We start from the raw sequence: 6,500 nt of genomic DNA, 5'->3' as shown, positions 1-6,500 counted from the left end.
ATAAGGTGTCTCTCAATTAAAGTCAGTTGCTATGTGAAAATCATTATTGCTATGGAATTCAAGCTTAACACATGGATTATTGACCATTTGAAGATGAAAAAATTTTACCCTCATTTTGACTCTATAAATAAATAGAAATTTTAAAAATGATCATATCAAAACTAAAGTCAAAGCTAACCAAAATGGATATGATTATAGATTTATCAAACAATGGGTTAAACTATATGTGTGTATGTGTGTGTTCAAAATATTTAGGAGACACATAAAATATTTAATTTTTTTAAATTTTAAAATATTAAAACATTTTTGTGGTAGCATTTATATAGGGGTACACTGTCACACTCTTTTCTCTCCACCAAAATTCTAATATTCCTTCCCTGAGGTTCTTTTCAGCCCATCCTCTACTTCCACCGTGGGTAATTAAAGTGTAAGTGTTTGTTTTCATTGAACAGTGTCTATTCCCTTGTTTTGTTTCTCATTTATCTCGTGAATAAAATCATTCCTTTTTCTGACTTATTTAACTTGGCATGAAACCCTCTGTTTCCATGCATACTGTTACAAAAGGCAATATTTCATCTTTCTCTTTCAGTTAGTTAATATTTAATTGTGTGTATACAATGACATCTCCTTCATCCACGTGTTTGTTGTTTGACACTTGGGTTCACCAGATCTTGGCTAATTTAAATAGGCCTCACAATGCCTATTTATTTTTATGAATGTCTACTTCGCTGAATAAATAAAGTATTGGGGTAACAGGCTATAAAACATTATAAGAAATATATTGGTTGACATTTCTTTGTTGCTAGTTGCTCCAGAGAGAGAAAACCTTTTGAAACATTAAGAAATAAATGTAATTATTGAAATAAAGATATATAAGAAGAATTACTTAAGAATTACATAAGAATCTGAGAATTAGTATTTATATGCAATTTTAATCTAACTAGGGTTAGATAAAAATTAGAGCTCTCCCCACCCCATGGGACCCAGCTCCGGCAGCCTACATTCACCACCCAAATGTCACCACACTCTAGGCCACTTTCAGACGCTTGAGCCAAGCAGAGATGCTGTCTGCTTCCCCCAGTCTCTGTTGACCCAGGGGTCACACCCATAAGTCACAACCAGCAGCACCAAATAATCTCATTGACCACCCTCCATAACTCACGGCTGCTCCTCCCAGAGGGGAGTATAAAAGGAGGTCCCCATAACCATGACACTGGACTCCACCCCAGGATGTTTCCACGTGGGGAGTCCCACAGGGGGAGTGGGTGAGATCCCTCTCTGCCCCAAGAGACCCAGCCCCGGCAGCCCAGCTCCACTACCCAACCACCGCCAGGTTCCAAGCAACTTTTCAGACACATCATGAAACACTTCCTACCCATTGTCCATAGTTACCACACCATATTTGATGGAGTTCAGACAGTAGGCAACAGATAATAGAGAGAAATATATATGCATATGTATTATATATTTGCTCGAGCGGGCCATATATATACATATATATATATATATATATATATATATATCGGAGTGCCCAGTAAGCTACAGAGAGTATCCTGCCTGCACGGGCAGAACCTGGCAAGCTACCGTGTCATATTCGATATGCCAAAACAGGTCTCATTTCCCTGATCTTCTTGAAAGAGCCTCCAACTGTTGGGAAAGACGAATAAGAAGGGGCTGCTAATATCTCAGGCCTGGAACGAATAGAGACGTTACTGGCACCCACTCGAGTAAAATGATGAACAACAGTATGACAGTGATACAGTGATACAGAATTAGATTAGAATTTTCTTAATAATTGGGTTAATTTTAATCCAACTCAAATCCTGCTCCGCATGTGTGGTCTGTCTCTAGAAATGAGGGCTTCTGCATTTGTAACTCTAGACAACAGCTACAAACTTAAACCTACCCACTATTTTCTGTCCACATAGGGAAACAGAGCAGATAATAACAACAGCAGTAATAATACAAATAAATACACATATATAAACACAACATTTTATATGAAACAGCTATCTTAGTATAAAATATATAGAAAATTAAACATATGTAACTTGTATAAAATATTGCATAAATATAGCCAATGTTTCATGTACATTGTTTCACATGGGTTTAATCAAATTTAATAGTATACTTGCATATGTTTTGTATTTTACATATGTAGTAGCACTGTCTTCCCGTTGTTCATCTATTTGCTCCAGTGGGCACCCGTAACAACTCACAACAAATTGTGAGACTTGTTGTTAACTGTTTCTGGCATATCGAATTAAGGTAACTTGCCAGGCTTTTCCATGCGGGCAAGATACTCTCAGTAGCTTGCTGGGCTCTCTGAGAGGGACGGAGGAATCAAACCCCAGTGAGCCGCATGCAAGGCAAACTCACTACCTGCTGTGCTATTGCTTCAGATGTAGTAATTGATTTAATTCTTTCAGTCATCCTGTGGGATGGAGATGACTAATCTACCCGTTTTACAGATGAGGAAAACCAAGGCACAGGTTGATAAAGTATCTGAACTGACTCATACTCTAGAAGGTGATAGATGAGTAAGCTTTGGAGAGTTTGGCTTGAGAGTCCTCACTCTTAGTCAAAGAAGGTGAAACCATTCATGCCAATACTATCTATATTTCTAAACCATCTTCCATATTGGTTTTCTATGCAGATGACAGAGTTGTGACTCTCAGTCTGTAGAGGTGGCATCTTAGTGACAAGTTGAAATCAAAAAGGCAGGGCAACCAATGTATTAGTCCAAAATGACCAGGATCTGAGCAGAAGTCAGTCCGCAGGTTTAGGACTATAGAGTACCTATTAAGAATATCAGACCACAGTTTTCTTTTCTTTCTTCTTTTGTTTTGTTTTGTTTTGTTTTGTTTTATTGAATCACCTTGAGATACAGTTACAAGCTTTCATGTTTGAGTTACATTCATACAATGATTAAACACTCATCCCTCCACCAGTACACATTCCCCACCACAATTCTCCCCAGTATACTCCCCCGTTCCCACCCTCCCCCGTCTCTATAGCAGACAATTTTCCCCATACTCTCTGTCTACTTTTAGGCATTATGCTTTGCGATATAGATACTGAGAGGATATCATGTTTGGTCCTTTATCTACTTTCAGAACACATCTCCCATCCCGACCAATCCCTCCAACCATCATTTTCTTAGTGATCCCTTCTCAATCCAGTTGTCTTCTTCCCCTGCTCATGAGGCAGTCTTCCAACTATGGAACAATCTTCCTGGCCCTTGTGTCTACTGTCCTTGGGTTTCAGTTTCATGTTATGCTATTTTATATTTCACAAATGAGCACAGTCCAAATGTCTGTCCCTATATTTCTAACTCATTTCACTTAGCATGATACTTTCCATATCTATTCACTTTATAAGCAAATTTCATGACTTCATCTCTCTTAACAGCTGCATAGTATACCTTTGTCTAGATATACCAAAGATTTTTTTACCAGTCATCTGTTCTCGGGCACTCGGGTTATTTCCAAATTTTGGCTATTGTGAACACTGCTGCAATGAACATATAGGTGCAGGTGAAATTTCTACTGTGCTTATTTGCACAATCGGGATATATTCCCAGAAGAACCCCACAGTTTTCAAAGGCAAGATTCCCTACGCCCCTCATGTTTTCCCAATATGCTAGGACTGTTTGGTTTCCATATGAGCTTGAAAACAGCTCCCTGAGGTGTTAAGTGACCATGAGCAGTTCACCAGGACACCTGGGAAATTACTATCCTTATCACCTGCTTTTCCTTCCTACTGTTTCTCCAAGAAGAAATGCTTTCAAACCTGCTGGAGCCCTTGTCCAGCAGAGAGGCAGAATGGGGGAAGAGAAGAGTTGAATGCTCTTAACCTAGATAAATCTCACTCTGTATCTTTACAGAAGTTTTTATTTCATTTGATAAAAGCTTTCACACATTCTAGTTTGACTATAATTTTTCAGAGGAAATGGGGGGCAGAGCCTAATAAGGAATATTTTTGAGTACCTATTATGTGTTCCACATGAATTATCCCATTCAGTTCTTACAGCTCCTCTATCAGATCCCATTTTTACAGATGAGGAAACAGTTGCAGAGATTAAATAATTACCCCAGAATCATACAACTCATAAGTGATGAAACCAGATCATGCCCAGGTAATGAAATTCTAAATTCCACTCTCTTAATTACTATATAATTAATTTTTTTAATCATAAGGGTGGAGTGGTAGAACAGCAGGTGGAACACTTGTCTTGCAGAAGGCCAGCCTAGGTTTAATTCCCAGTACTCCGTATGATTCTCCTACTCCATCAGGAGTGATCCTTGGGCAAAGAGCCAGGTATGATCCAATTTTTTAAAAAATTTCTATTTCTGGTCATAAATTATTAAAGTTTGCTTGGGGGTGGAACATGTCCAGAGGTGCTGGGGACTACGTTGACTCAGTGCTCAGGCATTGCTCTCAGTGGTGCTTGAGGACCATATGGTAGTGGGGATCAAACCAGGGTTGGCCACAAATAAAGCAAGCCTCTTAACTCCTGAATTATCTCTCCAACTTTTGGTCAGAAATTATTTATAACATGATTTGGAAGGGTCTAAGAGTTTGGTGGAAGAAATGAAGTTAGGTCCTAGACATAGTTTCAAAATATTTGAATGTAAAAGAGATTTCCTGACAAAACGTAGGTACAATGCTTCTATGTGATAGGGAGAAAAGTGATACATGTTCCTGCAGAGTTCAGCTTCAGTTCAGCTTCAAATGTATGTTTTTTATTTGATACGAATATGTTTGCTTTTTCCCAACCACCCCACATCTCTGTAAGACATTTTGTGGTACCTAATCTTTAAGTGGAGCAGGCCCTGTTTGTGAAAATCCCGCCTGATGTCAAAGACTCTTGAGGTGTGATCCTTCCCATGCCTTTCCTTCTCAATAGTCTTGATAAGAATACAATTACTTGTAGTTTTAAATATTCAGAAATACTTTTTGTGTGCCTGGAAAATGAACTGGGCAAAACTTTCCACTCACCCCACAGGAAGTACTTCTTGTTTGCTTTTTTTTCCCTTCAATTTTTTTTTTTCATTCCATGACTTAAGAGGGTTTTGATTTGTGTGTGCAGATGCCTGGGGTGAGGGTGGGAAATGGAAAGTTTGTTACATTAAAGTAGTATGTTTATTATTTCTGGCCTTGCAGGCTTGCTTTTTTGAAGTTTCACAGGTGAACATATTCTTTTTCTTGAAACTTACTGAAGTTGTTTGCATGCAGAGAGAGGCCCACACACCAGGGTCCACATGCCAGTCTAAACAACGTCAAAAGCGGCCCCAATGCTCCACTTGACCTTAGCTTACCAATCTGAAGAAGAGCATTGTTGAAAAAGAAGTATTCTTATTTAAACCTGTTTCTCTTCCTACATCTCCTATGATGTTTAGGCGCTTAACCAACCTTGTGTCAGCTCTTCATTCTCACCACTAACTCACAAAAAAAAGTCTGCTGTCTGCTTTCTCTTTTTTTTCTTCTTCTTACAGTCCCTAGACCTTGGGTCTGGTCTCCAGAACCTCTCTGTCTTTCTGTGCCCCTTTTGCCCACTTTTAATGTAATTCCAAGCTACAACCAGAAGTATATCAAATATAGATCAAATTAATCTGTCTTCCTTATTAAGCAGCCTCCAATGGTTTCCTATGCGTCTTAGATCAAAGGCCCAAGTTCCTTACAAGAACATTTCTTATGCTAATTCTGAATTATTTCTTGACATATTTTCTCCCCTTAAATATTTCAGTCATATTGGATGGTGAAGTGCTCACCAGATTTTCCAAACTAAAATTTCCTCCAACTGCCTCTTCATGTTCCTGACTCTCCTGTTCCTCACCGCACTAATCCCCCAACTTTTTCATAAATTCTACCTTTCTTCAAGTGTCTGTGTACATTCTCCCAAAGTTAGCAAAGCAGCATTTGCTAACATATTCACTCATTGCAAGAGCTTCTATAAGTAGTGGTCATTTAAAAATGTTTGACCCTGAAAAGAAACCTGGTGTCTGTAAGCAGTAGTACCCTTAATTGTAACAGCAGGGGATTCTTGTGCAATGCAAAGGTCATAGATAAAAATCATTACAAGGTGTTTTCCTGACAAGAGAGACACCATAATCCAGAAAATGGTTTCATTGACGCAAGGCATTGATGAGGTTTATCCATTGCACTCTAGATATTCTGAACCCTGCCCTATCTCCCAAATAGGAATCTCATCTGCTTTAATTCTGGTAGTGGGGAACTGAAGAAAAGAAAGGAATAATTACATGAAAAAGGCATAGTTACATGATATCAAACAAAAAAATTTTCATGACTTTATAAAAAATGTTTAAACAGCTGATTATATTGGATTAATCTTGAATTTGTATATATTGGATTAATGTTGTAACCCTTTTCCATTAAAAAAATTACAATATTCATAACCTTTGGATGGTTATTCAAAGAAAAATTTCAATAACACTTTCATAGTAATTGATGGAGAATAATAACCTAAAGTTCACTCC

This window comes from Sorex fumeus, unplaced genomic scaffold (genome assembly GCF_029834395.1).
Source record: "Sorex fumeus unplaced genomic scaffold, SorFum_2.1 ptg000014l, whole genome shotgun sequence".
NCBI lineage: Eukaryota > Metazoa > Chordata > Mammalia > Eulipotyphla > Soricidae > Sorex > Sorex fumeus.
Note: the sequence above shows the minus strand (reverse complement) of the source record.